Here is a 16,455-nt window from a genome sequence, read left to right on the forward strand (position 1 = left end):
CCCCTAAAAATTAGTTTTGGAATACAAACTGATCCAAACAATTTTGAGGTAGCTAGCTGTAATTATCCAGCCTCACTCACTACACTAGCCAGGACTTGGGACTAGCCCTGCACCTTCCCATTACATGGAGATTAGACAACAAGTGATAAACCTATCTCACTCAGGACTTGATAATTAACCAAAGTTTTTCTTTTCAGGATCTACTAAAGATGGTTTCACCACCAGGCATCAGGAAGTAAATTTAAAAATACAGTGATAAGAGATGGTGTGAGTAGTTTTTGGTTGCTCAATGGTTTATGGATATAGTTCATTTTTTAGGGGTATTGGTTACAAGTTAGTATGGGTAATGATCAGAAAAAAGCAAACAAAGGAAATTAGATTCAAGGTTCTTATTTAGAAAAGAAAAAATAAGGATATTAATATGATAGGGTAAAAAGATAGATTATTGAATCCACTCTAAAGAGAAAAAGGGAGGATATATGTTTGTGTGTGTGTATGTGTGTGTGTGTGTGATAACATAAAAAAGTGATAATTGAATCTACTTTTAAAAGGCAACTGATAGTTTTACAATATGTTGGATTGTTATATACTGTACACCATTTCTGTATATTGATACAAATTTGATATTAATTTTGTTAGATCATACATACATTTCTGAACTTGTTCAAGGTATTGTACCTATACAGCTCATTTAATAATATAAAACAAATTTCTACTCCCTGAAATTATTACCAACTGTTTAAGATATTAAGCAATGCAGGTTAGTAATTAGTCACCTATTACAATAAAACATGTAGTCACATTTGATATGTTTTCATTGCCAAACAGATATATATTTTAAATAGGCAGGTAATCTTGAAACCCTTCAGAGAACTACAGATATGTCTGCAAATGGCAGCATCAGCCTACTTCAGAAAAGATGATGGTCATTGAAGCAACTCCACATGCAGTTTGCTTTCTTTGTGGAAAAAGTAAGCCCCTGGGGAGAAAAAGGACCTTTGGCTCAACTGCTGACAGTATGCTGACTTAATGGACCAAGCAGGACACAAAAGAGAGTGACTGTCAAACATTACCCAGACAAGTCTTTTAAAAACCCTGTTTCATAGAAAAGTCTGTAGACCAAAGGTCAATGCCCCAATATTGCAGAGAAACTTTGGGTGACTGTTCAGAAAGCCAGCTGTTTCTGTCATTTCTTGTGTTTTTGGTAGTTGCTTTCTTGCATTTCCTTATTTCTCAGTTAATATTATGCCCTTCTTGTGTTTCTGAGAGAGTTGAAGAGTAGATATAGTTTTCCTTGTTTATCACATGCTGAAAGTAACTTATGATAGAAAGCAAATTAGGTACAAGACTTTGGACTCATCAAGATAGGAGATATAATGGAGTATTTTCTCTGAATTTGTCAAATGCAAATGGACTAGATATTGTTGATATATTTATTGTCTTGTTATTGTATATAGTTATTATTATATATATAACTTTTGTATATTAGTCATAGCCTCCTTTTATAGACAAAAAGGGGAAATATAGTGGTATATTATTTGTGTTTTAATTTTCAATAAATAAAGCTTGCATAAAGAACAGTGCAAAGCAGTAACACTTGTCAGTCATACAGGCCATTCAGTGGTTACACACATCTTTAATTCCAGCAGCCACACTAGTGAACCATAGAGACAAGGGGGTGATAGTGGTGCATACCTTTAATCCCAGCACTAGAGAGGACTATACGATTGGATGGGACAGAATTTGTCTCTTTCAATATGAAGATTTTAGAGAGGTAAGAGCTCTCTAGGGGCTTGGTTGATTTTGCTTTTCTGATCTTCAGATTGAACCCCAATAGCTGTCTCTGGGTTTTTATTATTTGTACTACATTGGGGGGACCTTGGGAAAATTGGAATAATGAAGAAGTCCTGGCTGGATTAATCCTTGAGATAGGACTATGTCAGCCAGCAGACTTGAAGCTGTTTTGGGTGCAGAATTTTAAAGAAGGCCAAACATACAAATGAATATGAACAACATGATGTATATCTGGTGAGTGTTTTTTTTTTCTTTTTCACTTTTTGTTTGTTTGTTTGTTTATTGTTAAAGATAACACTAAACATATTTGGCAGGTAGGGATGGGAGTTAGAAGTAGGAGACATGCAGGGAGGAATGTGAATATATTTTAACGTCATTCAGTGTTCTCAAAGTGTTGTTGGGGTTTCTGCCCTGCCCAGTTCATGTAATCATTAAGTCCCAAAAAAATCACACAGCTCATGTTTCTTATTAACTCTAATAACTTATATAGCCCACTTTAGCCCATTATTTTTATCTGTGTTAGCCATGTGGCTCAGTACATTATTCAGCAGGGCAGTCACATCTTGCCTTTTCTGTGGTCAGGTCAGGACCACAGGGGAATGGGCTTCATTCTTCCCAGAATTCTCCTGTTTTCATTGACCTGCCTCTACGTCCTGCCTGGTTGTCCTGCCTATCCTTCTTCACTGGCTTCTGGCCAATCAGCATTTATTTAAAATATAATTGAAAGGATACAGACAATTCTCCCACACCACTTCCCCCCCTTTTTTCAAACAATGGAAGATATCCATAGTGCCCAATGTGGAGTGACTACATCCACATAAAGCCTGACAGAGTTTGGGAAGTTATTCTATATAAAAAAGAATAGGGTTAAGCACAGTTTATTAATAGCAGCATTTTCTCAGGTGGGCTCTGTTTGCTAGAGGCAAATGTGCTAATTTAAGAGATGCTGCCTGATTCAGCTTTAGCTGTAAACCCTTGCAGCTCCTTTAAGAGGCCCTGCCATGAAGTACTTAAATGAAGTTGATGAAAAGCTAAATGCATGCTTTTTTATTTTCAGCCATAGCAGAAAAAAAATGCCATGCCATTTAAAATGCTGGCTTTCTGGACCATCCTGACAGTGTAAACTCTAACCCTTTCAGGCAGTAAGTCTAGCTACCAAGCATTTGAATGTGGTTTGTGAGCAAACTGCTGCAGCTTGCTTGCTAGCAGAGACCTTGAAATGCCATAGACTTGTGGCAATAGACATGGCTATAGCTGGTACCTCTGCCATGAGGCTTAGAAATGGACTGGTTCCAGCCATCAAAGCCACAGCTTTAATCCTACCCATAATGCTTAGCAAATTAAAGACTCATAAGGACAGAAAAAGAGAGAGAAATTTAGTAAAAAGAGTTTCAAAGATGAAGAAAAACCTCTAAATGGTTTACAGTATGTTAAAAATATATGCAGGCTTGGGAGAGAAAAGAGAAAGGTTAAAGTCTTTAAAATAAAAAAAGAAAGAAAGAGAGCAGTTTCGTGTGGTGGAAGACAGAGGCAGGCAGACTTCTGTGAGGTCAAGGCATGGTAGCATATGCCTTAACTCCCAATGCTGAGAAGCAGAGGCAGGCAGATCTTTGTGAGTTCAAGGACAGCCTGGTCTACATAGTGAGTTCCAGGACAGCCAAACATACAGAGAAACCCTGTCTCAATAAACCAAAAATTAAAATAAATAAATAAATAGAGGTTAAAATAAAGCCACATAAAGATGAAAAATCCATAGACTTTGGATGCTATATGTTATTTTGTTCTCTTTGAATTGTTTGAATGCTAAGGAAGAAGTAACAGATGCTAAAGGTTATTTGCTTATAAATGCTGCTGAATTAATCCAAGATAGGTATTTTGAAAATATCTTGACTTCAAAATAGAAGTAAAAAAAGGTATGTTACTTTGAAGAAGAGGATTTTCTTTTGTTTCCACAAGAAATAAGAGGCTGTGAATTCATTCTGAGTTAAGAAAAATCAGGTTTGATCAAGGAAGACCACCTGAGAAATTTCCAATAGGAGAAGATGTCTGAGTTCTACATTTAGAACAGATTGAAGGGCCCACTCTTAAGTGTGATTTATATCCCCATGAGATTGTGTTGGAGGAAATCAAGTTTTCACATGTGATTGACAACCAATTTTAGATAGTTTCGGGGCTAAGGATGGGAAATTCTGTTGACTTTTCATCTCAGTGCTAGGACTACCATCTGGTGAAGAGCCATGCTACACTATGCATATTGTCACTGTCTTTGTGTCTCTCTCCTTTTGTGAGACAATCTATCACTATTTAGACCAGATTGAGTCAAATTCACCATTCTATTGACTATATCTCCTAAAAACAAGAATTACAGGCATGTATCACCATGTCTAATTAAAATTCTCTTATTAATGTAATTATAATAAATTCTATTCATGTTCTTCCTTTATCTGCTCCTCATTTGGACCTTGGGAGCTCAGTCCAGTGCTCCAATGTGGGTCTCTGTCTCTATCTCCATCCATCACCAGATGAAGGTTCTATGGTAATATGCAAGATATTCATCAGTATGGCTATAGGACAAGGGTCATTTCAGGGTCCCTCTAGTCAGATGCCCAAGGAATTAGCTGGAGACATCTCCTTGGACTCCTGGGAACCCCTCTAGAATTAAGAAGGAAGTCAGGACCATGAGTGGTGCACCCACCCACTGAGACGGTGGGGCTGATCTAAAAGGAGGTTACCAAGGCCAGCTGAACTGGGTCTGATGGAACATGTGATCAAACTGGACTCTTTGAACATGGTGGACAATGAGGGATGACTGAGAAGCCAAGGACAATGGCACTGGGTTTTGATCCTACCGCATGTACTGGCTTTGTGGGAGCCTAGTCTGTTTGGATGCTCACCTTCCTAGAACTGGATGAAGGGGGGAGGACCTTGGACTTCCCACAGGGCAGGGAACTCTGACTGCTCTTTGTACTGGAGAGGGAGGAGGAGGGGGGTGAGGAGAGATGGAAGGAAATTGGAGGAGGGGAGGAGGTGGAAATTTTTAATAATAATAATAGTAATAATAATAATAAACAATAAAAAATAAATTTTATTCATTTTAGGTGCCATTTCTAAGATTACTGATATGTCTTGTAAACTATCACCCAAAATCTACTCACTTTTGTGATTTTTCAGAATTATGTGCTGCAGTTAAAAAGAGCATGAAGGGGTTATTCTTTTTTTTTATTTTGGATCCTAAAGGCAACAATATAATAGGTCCTATGTTAAGTAAATTTTCATATTTTTTATAATTTAATTCATAGTTGTGTGTATGTGTGTGTGTGTAATTCATTTTATCATATACACCACTATTATCCTTTATATCTAGATGCATGGATAGATGATAGATAGATAGATAGATAGATAGATAGATAGATGTACCAATAATTAACAAGAGAGGTAATGAAATTGAAAAATGGCAAGTTTACATACAGTGTTTGGAGGCAATAAATGGAATAAAAGGAAATAATGATATCATAATTGAATTATATTATATTTTATGTTTTAACATTTCTATTGATTTTTTATTGAGCTCTACATTTTTCTTTGCTCCCCTCCCTGCCTCTCACCTCGCCTTCAACCCTCTTCCAAGGTCCCCATGCTCCCAATTTACTCAGAAGTTCAAGTTATATTTTAAAACATGTTATATACAAGTATGAAATTATGAAACATGTTTTCTTTTTAAATAATAGAACATAAAACCACATACTTATAAGTATTAATTTTATAAATCAAATCAAATAATCATGTAGTTATTGTGTGGTTTGAATATGTATGCCCCTCTAAGACAGTTATTTTGTATCTTTGTAGACCTTTATAAGAGTGATCACTATTAACCATGGAAAATAGTCAATATAAGTCTTTCTTGAAATTTCTGTCATTGAAGTCCAAAACTCTTCCATTTTGCCTCAGACAGATTTCAAATATAAGGGAGAAAAGCAACTGCCTTCTTTGCCAAAAGATCACAAGGATTATAAGAATAGTTACACTACTGTTTCTTTCTGAAGCTGCTTCAACTAGGCCTTATTGTTACATACTCTCAATACGACTCTCTTCCAAGATCTACTAGGATGACCCTTTAAACTCTGCCTTACTGTGTTCAATTGCATTTCTAGTCCAAAGTCACAAAGAGCAGAGATTATAGAAAGCAATACCTCACTCTTGATGCAAAATTCTGTTTTAGTTACTTTCTATCGTTGTGAAGAGACACAACAACTGACATAGCATGTAGAAGGAATGCTTAATTGGACACTTCCTTACAGATTCAGAGGGTAGATCATGGATGTCATGTTGGGAAGTATGGCATAATATGTCAGAGCACCAACTGAGAACTTTTATCTGATGCACAAGCCCATGGTAGACAGAGAAAGAGTTAGAGAATGACAGAGAGACAGACAGACAGACATTGTGGGTTATTGAGACCTCAAATCCCACCCCCAGTAACACAACTTCTTCAACAACACTCACTTTTTACTCCTTCCCAAATGAGTTCCATTAACAGGGAGCCAAATATTCTTAACATATGGGTCTATGAGGGCCATTTTCTTTTAAATCACAACACATGGCTTGTTTTGAATGTTTTATTTTCTGAGAACCCTAGTACGATTTTTTGATGCTTAAAGAATTGTGTGCCTCTGATATTATTTTGTCAATTTAAAAGTATTCTTTTTTATTTCTTTTTTTATTTTTATTTTTTTATTGAGAAAAGAGAAAAAAAAACAAATTTCCTCCTCCTCCCAGCCTCCCATTTCCCTCCCCCTCCTCCCACCCTTCTCCCCCTCCCCCCACTCCTCTCCCCCTCCCTCTCCAGCCCAAAGAGCAGTCAGATTTCCATGCCCTGTGGTAAGTCCTAGGTTCTCCCCCCTCCGTGCATTTCTAGGAAGGTGACCATCCAAACTGGCTAGGCTCCCACAAAGCCAGCACATTACGTAGGTACAAAACCCCATGCCATTGTCCTTGGGTTCTCATCAGCCCTCATTGTTGGCCATGCTCAGAGAGTCCAGTTTTATCCCATGCTTTTTCAGTCACAGTCCAGCTGGCCTTGGTGAGCTCTCAATAGATCAGGTCCACTGTCTCAGTGGGTGGGTGCTCCCCTCGTGGTCCCGACTTCTTTGCTCATGTTCTCCCTCCTTCTGCTCCTCATCGGGACCTTGGGAGCTCAGTCCAGTGCTCCAGTGTGGGTCTCTGTCTCTATCTCCATCCATCACCAGATGAAGGTTCTATGATGATATGCAAGATATTCGTCAGTATTGCTCTAGGATAGGGTCATTTCAAGTTCCCCATCCTCAGCTGCCCAAGGAACTAACTGGGGACCTCGGCTTGGGTATCTGGGAGCCACTCTAGGTTCAAGTCTCTTGCCAACCCTAAGGTGGCTCCCTTAACTAAGAACCGTGCTTCCGTGCTCCCCCATCCAACCTTCCTTCATCCCAATCCTCCCCCTTTCCCAAGCTCCCCCCCATTCTCCCCCTCTCCCCCCTCTCTCCCCATCTCCCCTTACCCCCATCCCACCCCACCACCAAGATCTCAATTTTCTCCCCGGCAATTTTGTCTACTTCCCATAGCCAAGAGGACAACTATATGCTTTTCCTTTGGTTCACCTTCTTACTTACCTTCTTTGGGATCACCAAGTGTAGACTCCGTGACCTTTGTTTATGGCTAGAAACCAATTATGAGTGAGTACATCCCATGTTCAGCTTTTTGGCTCTGGGATACCTCACTCAGGATAGTGTTTTCTATTTCCATCCATTTGCATGCACAATTTGAGAAGTCATTGTTTTTTACCGCAGCATAGTACTCTAATGTGTAGATATTCCACACTTTCTTCATCCATTCTTCCATTGAAGGGCATCTTGATAAGACAACAACTCAGTGAGAATTACTCTGTCATGACTGAAAACAGAAGTGTAGCTTAACATGGAATTGTTGTTTTATAATGAGGCACCTTTAATTACAATTCAGTTTCTTAATTGTTACTTGCCTAATCATGGTTTTACAATTTCTTCTTCTGTTTCTTTGAGAGTTTTATGTCTTTAAAAAATTACTCAAATTCTTTTCAAATGTATTTACACAAATTTGTTTGTAATTTTAATTTACTATATTTTAAATTAAATGAAACATTACTTAAGATATTTCATTACTTCTTTCAAATTTCATGCAACGTTTTGTTCATATTCACTGCCCTGTCTCCAACTTCTTACAGAACCAGTCTCCTTTCACTCTTCAGCCAACTTTCTGTCCTTTTCTATCCATTCTGATTTTTAGTGCCCGTATATGCTTGGGGATGGGATGTGTGCTTCTTATGATACATTGTTGACTACCAGGTGCTATGCTCTTATATAAAATTGGCTCTCCCCTCATAGCAGCTATCAATTACCAATAGCTTTTACCCTTGTGTTGAAACTTCATGTTCTGTTCTAATCTCCATCCTAGAATATGTTCTAAATTAAGCTTATACAGATCTTTTACAAGCTGTTAGAACTAATGTGAATTCACACATATAACACTGAATTACCCTAATGTATCCAGAATCTGCTTCCTTGTACTTTTTTTTTGAGATTTTTTTTTATTGAGAAAAGGAAAAAAAAAGTTTCCCCCTCCTCCCAGCCTCCCATTTCCCTCCGCCCTCCCACCCTTCTCCCCCTCCCCCTACTCCTCTCCCCCTCCCTCTCCAGTCCAAAGAGCAGTCAGGGTTCCCTGCCCTTCCTTGTACTTTTTTAGTACCTCTGGCTTTTACACTCTTACTCCCACTCGTCTTCAATGTTCCGGATGTAAGGGAGGGAATGGTTTGTATATATGTTACTTTAGTGCTGTACTTTCTGTAGTTTCAACTTTTCTGCATTTTGACTACTTGTGGGGCTCTGTGTTAATCACCATTTACTTAAATCAGAAAGCTGAAGGTTGGAAAATGCATTATTTTAAGGATGTACTGATAAGTTATGAGGAGTTGGTTTAATACTTTGTTCATGCTCACATGGTGGCTAAAACAAACATAAATCCTGACTTTCTTAGATAAATATTCTGCTTACTTAAAATTTTCATAAATGTTTTGGGCTTAGATACTATTCATACCAATAAATGAAGTATATAATATAAAATTTTTACAATTGCCTTACAAAATGAAAAATATTTATTGGAATTAAAGGAGAAAGGGGGCATGTATAAAATTGATCTCTAGTACTTCTCTTTAGATTGCATTGAATGAGGTGTTTATTGTTACTAAAGCTCCACCTACAAATCTAAATGCAAGTATGAAAACAGGTATTCTACCAGTGTCTCTCACAGAGTTTGATATTTCAGTTCTGTTTCATATATTATGTCACTAAAATCTTAAGGCAGGAAAATATCATAAACTTTATTAAATAAAAATCAGTTTTTAATTTGCAAATAAGTTCTAATAATTTGTTTTATATTCCAAATATGACTAGTATGTCTTCAAATTATTTGTCCACAGTGTAATAATAATAATAGTAATAATTTTTATTACTTTCCTACTACCATTATAATTTTGGATAACATGGAATAAATATTGTGAGTCTTATATAAGTATGAAAGCATAAGACATTTATTTAAGAAATTATCTTTTCATTTCTCATATAACTTGTCAATCATTTTTTCTTTTGCTTTTGAAATTTTAAAACTAGCTTTAAATTGTCTCTTGATGAAAAAGTAAAGTCTCATACCACCTTGTATACCCTTGTAAGCCACTAAGACACATGGATTCTCACTGCATTTCTCTTTTATGCTCCCAATAACTCCTGTTATTCTTCATGTAATTTTTGTCTAAGTAGTTTGAAATGTTCTGGAAAGTTTGTGTGAGAGGTCATAGGTTAGGAACATAGGATAGATACCAGGAATGTATGTTGGAAGTACTAAACTTTTATGAATAAAATAGCATATATGTGAGGCAAAGCCCTTGCAAGAGAGGAGTAAGGCCTTGAAGTATCCATGCAGTCTCTCTCTACTCATAAATCCTCAGGTAAGAAGCTCAAACTGTTCCAGAATCTGGTGCTTATCATCAGCCTGGGCTCTAGCAGATTGCCAAGGTAGAATTCATAAGATGTATGGTCCTTAATTATGAGCCATAATCCTAGGAGGTGAATATCTTGCTCCACTCAGATCCTTTAGGCTTAATCCCAAATTAGAATGTTGTAGATATCAACAATATAAGATGCTCCCTGCGCACCTTGACCTCATTAATCAGAGCCTTACTATGAGTCCTTCAGGAAGAGGGGGCCACAAACCTCCACCTGCAGCATCAATACCACCTACTTTGTTCCTTTTTGTTGGTGGAGCACTCAATGCCTACTTTGTATCCTTAACTACAACTTTAATAACTAACTTCTTCATCATCTACAGAATGCTATAAATCTTAGCTTCTAGCCCCCTAATACACTTTGAGTTGCTAACTAGAATAGTAGAAATCAACTCTTGAGTAGCATGGCAGTTAATTAATCTGCTCTGCTGTAAAACTCCAGTGCCCTTAACTCTTCCCTTAAGGTCTTTAAAATCTGTAGTTCCTTCCTTGGTTAGATTTACCCCAAGATATTTTATGCTGTTTGAGGCTATCGGGAATGGTGAAGTTCCTCTGATTTCCCTCTCTGCTTCCATATCCTATGTGTATAAGAGGGCGACTGATTTTTTGGAGTTGATCTTTTATCCTGCCACATTACTAAAGCTGTTTATCAACAGTAAAAGTTCTTTGGTGGAGTTTTGGGAGTCACTTAAGTACACAATCATATCATCTGCGGATAACGAAAGTTTAAGTTCTTCCTTTCCAATTTGAATCCCCTTGATCCCATTTGTTGTCTTATTGCTATTGCTAGAACTTCAAGCACTATATTGAAAAGGTATGGCGAGAGTGGACAGCCTTGTCATGTTCCTGAGTTAAGCGGGATGGCTTTGAGTTTCTCTCTATTTAATTTGATGTTAGCTGTCGGCTTGCTGTATATAGCTTTTATTTTATTTAGGTATGACCCTTGTATCCCTAATCTCTCCAAGACTTAAGGCATTGAAGAAAGAAATTGAAGAGGATACCAAAAAATGGATGGATCTCCCTTGCTCTTGGATTGGGAGGATCAACATAGTAAAAATGGCATTTCTACCTAAGGCAATTTATAGATTCAATGCAATCCCCATCAAGATCCCATCAAAATTCTTCACAGATCTGGAGAAGACAATAATCAACTTTATATGGAAAAACAAAAAAACCAGGATAGCCAAAACAATCCTATACAATAAAGGATCTTCTGAAGGAATTACCATCCCTGACTTCAAACTGTATTACAGAGCTACAGTAATGAAAACAGTGTGGTACTGGCATAAAAACAGAGAAGTCGACCAATGGAATCGTATAGAAGACCCAGATTTTAACCCACAAACCTATGAACACCTCATTTTTGATAAAGGAGCTAAAAGTATACAATGGAAGAAAGAAAGCATTTTCAACAAATGGTGCTGGCACAACTGGATGTCAACCTGTAGAGGAATGAAAATAGACCCATATCTTTCACCGTGCACAAAACTCTAGTCCAAATGGATTAAAGACCTCAATATCAGCCCGAACACACTGAAAAGGATAGAAGAGAAAGTGGGAAATACCCTACAACAGATGGGCACAGGAGATTGCTTCCTATGTATAACCCCAGAAGCACAGACATTAAGGGCAACATTGAATAAATGGGACCTACTAAAACTGAGAAGCTTCTGTAAAGCAAAGGACACTGTCACTAAGAAAGAAAGGCAACCTACTGACTGGGAGAAGATCTTCACCAAACCCGCAACAGACAAAGGTCTGATCTCCAATATACATAGAGAACTCAAGAAACTAGACTTTTAAATGCTAATTAACCCAATTAATAAATGGGGCACTGATCTGAACAGAGAATTCTCAACAGAAGAAGTTCAAATGGCCAAAAGACACTTAAGGTCACGCTCAACTTCCTTAGCAATCAGGGAAATGCAAACCAAAATAACATTGAGATATCATCTTACACCTGTCAGAAGGGCTAAAGTCAAAACGCCAACGATAACCTTTGCTGGAGAGGCTGTGGAGGAAGGGGTACCCTCATCCATTGCTGGTGGGAATGCAGTCTTGTGCAACCACTATGGAAGTCAGTGTTTCAGTTTCTCAGGAAATTCGGGATCAACCTACCCCTGGACCCAGCAATACCACTCTTGGGAATATACCCAAGAGATGCCCTATCATATGACAAGAGCATTTGTTCAACTATTTTCATAGCAGTATCATTTGTAATAGCCAGAACCTGGAAAAAACCTAGATGCCCTTCAATGGAAGAATGGATGAAGAAAGTATGGAATATCTACACATTAGAGTACTACGCTGCAGTAAAAAACAATGACTTCTCAGACCAGCCTGATCTACAAGAGCTAGTTCCAGGACAGGAACCAAAGCTACAGAGAAACCCTGTCTCGAAAAACCAAAAAACAAAACAAAACAAAAACAATGACTTCTCAAATTTTGCATGCAAATGGATGGAAATAGAAAACACTATCCTGAGTGAGGTGTCCCAGACCCAAAAAGATGAACATGGGATGTACTCACTCATAATTGGTTTCTAGCCATAAATAAGGATCACTGAGTCTACAATAGGTGAATCTAAAGAAGCTAAGTAAGAAGGAGAACCCAAGGAAAAACATATAGTTATCCTCTTGGCTAAGGGAAGTAGACAAAATTGCCAGGGAGAAAATTGGGATCTTGGGGGTGGGGTGGGATGGGGGTAAGGGGAGATGGGGAGAGAAAAGTTAGAAGGGAAGGGGGTCGGGCCTTGGGAAAACAGGAGGATTGGGATAAAGGAAGGCTGGACAGTGGAGCACGGAACCACAATTCTTAGTTAAGGGAGCCACTTTAGGGTTGGCAAGAGACCTGACCCTAGAGGGGCTCCCAGGTGCCCATGCCGAGGCCCCAGTTAGTTCCTTGGGCAGTTGAGGATAGGGAACCTGAAATGACCCTATCCTAGAGCAATACTGACGAATATCTTGCTTATCACCATAGAACCTTCATCTGGTGATGGATGGAGATAGAGACAGAGACCCAAACTGGAGCACTGGACTGAGCTGCCAAGGTCCCAATGAGGAGCAGAATGAGGGAGAACATGAGCAAAGAAGTCGGGACCACGAGGGATGCACCCACCCACTGAGACAGTGGAGCTGATCTATTGAGAGCTCACCAAGGCCAGCTGAACTGTGACTGAAAAATCATGGGATAAAACTGGACTCTCTGAACATGGTGAACAATGAGGGCTGGTGAGACGCAAAGGACAATGGCACGGGGTTTTGATCCTACGTAATATGATGGCTTTGTGGGAGCATAGCCAGTTTGGATGTTCACCTTCCTAGATATGGACGGAGGGGGGAGGTCCTAGGTCTTACCACAGGGTAGAAAACCCTGACTGCTCTTTGGACTGGAGAGGGAGGGGGAAAGGAGTGAGGGGAGGGGGAGAGGGGTGGGAGGAGGGGGCGTAGGGTGGGAGGAGGGGGAGCGAAATGGGAGGCTGGGAGGAGGTGGAAACTTGTTTTTTTTTCTCCTTTTCTCAATAAAAAAAGTCTATAGTTCCTGATTGCCTATGGCACATCCCCTATTCTAGTCCTCTCCCTCATATTAGAGAACAATTACAGTCTGTGAGATGAAGAGGGTAGAGTTATAAAGGGACAGAATGCTGGCTCTCACAGAGGGACTTATGTAAGGCTCCAGCAAAACACTGCTGCGGCCAGTGTTTAAGGAATCTACTTGAACCCAGAAATGGACCGTTCCACACATGATTCCCAAAGGATCATGGGTAGATCATGCCTAGTCTCTGAGCAGGAGGAAAGCTTGTCTCTGTATATTCACTCATGCAAAAAGCATTATTATTGAAGAGGAACCACTCAAGGCACTTTGAAAGACATTAACTTTAACTTCCAGCCTAAGAGTATTAAGAATAGATTAAAAGGACTGACAAAATGAAAGCGAGAATGAAGGCAAAAACTTAAGAAAAGGTATTCGGATGATAATACAATGGATGAAATAAAAATGACTTTACTGAAAGAGATTTTTTTCCTAGATGGAAAAGCTGGCTTAAACAAGAAAACACTTTAAACCCAGGCAATGGTGGTACACATCTTTTCCCCCAGCACTTGTGAAGAAGAAGCAGGTGGATTTCTGAGTTCAAGGCCAGTCTATTTAAGGGAACTTACATAGGTCTACATAGATAGTTCCAGAATTGCAAAGGCTACACTGAGAATTTGTCTTGAGAAACAAAACAGCATAAAAGAAATAAAAAGAAAAAGTTTAAAGAACTGAGTGGGATTAGCAAGACTACTGTGCACAATCTATTTTCATAGAGATAGACACCATGTCCTAAAAACAGTAAAATATTCGCCATGTCCTAAACACAGCAATATACCCAACCATTCTTAGACAGTAAACTGAAGTGATGACAAGAAGTTAATAAAACCTCTTATATTGGTGATTCTGTGTTGCTGGGTTCTCATACAAAGTTTTTAATTTTGTCAGGAAGACAATTGAGTGGCGACAAGGATGAAGCAAAACTAGTATGGGAAGGCATATACTAAAGTTCTTTTATAGTTTATATGAAGAAGTTTACAAAAACAAAGTGTTTTTATGTAACTCAGTAATTCTATCCCTGAGAATCCAGCTTAAGGAAGTAACTTCATATACAATGCTTACAATATTATAAAAGTTGGAACACCTTCCTTTTTTCATGATTATATTGTGATTTTTTTTTTTTAGATTTTTTTCCTCAAAGAATTAATTCCAATGTGGAAAGCTGGTTTGTTAAAAAATATTTCAGGAACAAAAATAACACTAATTCAAAAAACAAATAACTTTCCACTATACAGTTAATACATTAATACAACTGTAGAACTGTAGAACCCTTTATCTTAACTACAGAATTAAGAAATTTCAATAATATAATTAATTTTATCTTTTTCTCCATTTACATTGCTCTGGACTAAACCAAGAGCCTCTTCCATGTTAGTTGAGTGCTCTAGCATATATTTATTATACCTTAAAAGTTTACTTCAAGGCTATAAAAACGGCTCATATGGTGATAGCATTTGATGCCCAAGTCTGATAACTTAAGTTTACTAATAAGAACCCAAATAGGAAACTCCCAAAAGTTATCCTCTGAACTGCAGTCGGGTGACATTTCACATGTATAGATACATGTACACACTTAAATGCCCATGTGTGCACATACATACATAATGGTAAAAAAATAAAATTGTTATTTCTCCCATTTCCAAAATAGTCAATTGCCTTGGAGTACTAGAACATTAAAATTTCAGTAGTTTCCTCTATAACCAAAGGACATGGGAGTAAAACCTGGATATTTCTGCCATAACTCAAAATAAAAACAGCAACTCAATATTATTTTTTTCATTATCCATCATTTTAATATTCACTCCTTCATTAACACTGACTGATACAGTGTGATAGGCTCAAAACAGTGAATATGAAGGCAAAGGGACAGTTACACAAATCCTAAAATGCCCTTGCCTTGTCTTGTGGGTGAAATCACACTAGGATTCATTATTTCTTCCTCTTCCTTGTTTGAAAACAGCCATAAACACTGGCCGTGGGATATTCCTCATCACCAAGGAAAGCTGGTCAAGGAAGGCATTAATGGATGTTCGGAAGAGAACAGGATCTTCAGTGGTCCACCTCCTAAAAGTAAAGGAGTGACATCATCATGGGAAAAAAAGGAATCTCTACAGTGTCACCGTACAATGTCTTCTGCTTATGTCTACTGAAAACAAAAAGACAAAGGAAAACAAAACCAAAACCAAACAGACAATCCCCCCCCACCACCAAATTGTAACCAAACATAAGCACACAGACACAAAGAAAACCTTTGGAGTCCATTATATGCTGATCACCTACTCTGAAACAGACCTGCCTTGGAGTGGTTGATATGCATATCCAGTATCATTTTATTGGAGAAATCTGATTTTCTCTCACACAGCATGTACAAATGACAGGTTTTCAATCAATCATTTAAAAAATGCCAAATAAAATATACTAAGGTAAAACAAAAACCTTTGCATCAAAGTTGGACAAGACAAACCAATAGAATGAAAATTGCCCAAGAGAAGGCCCAAGAATCATAAACCCACTTGTGTCTACACTCAGGAAAAGTGGAATATATATATATATATATATATATATATATATATATATATAGAGAGAGAGAGAGAGAGAGAGAGAGAGAGAGAGAGATATGAAGGATCTGGATAGGTCATGTGCTTGCTGCTTCAGTCTCTATGAGTTCACCATTTGAAAGAGTTTGTTTTCTTTATGTACTCTATCACCTCTTAACCTCTGGCTCTTACACTTTTTCTACATCTACTTCCATGGGTTCCCTGAGTTGAGAGGAGAGGGATTTAATGGAGATATCCTGTTTAGGGCTGAGTGTTCCAAGGTCTGTCATTCTCTGTGTAATGTCTGGCTGTGGGTCTCTATATTCTTTTCCCATCTGCCACAGGAGGAAGCTTCTCTGATCCAATATGTTTTTTTTGCTCACTTTTTAATTAGCTTATTTATTTGTGTAGGAACTCCAATTCATGCTATGGAACATGGGAGGTAGTCAGTTAGTCATCTTTACC

This window comes from Microtus oregoni, unplaced genomic scaffold, assembly GCF_018167655.1.
Source record: "Microtus oregoni isolate MIOR12 unplaced genomic scaffold, Mior012 000052F_ref0000163, whole genome shotgun sequence".
NCBI lineage: Eukaryota > Metazoa > Chordata > Mammalia > Rodentia > Cricetidae > Microtus > Microtus oregoni.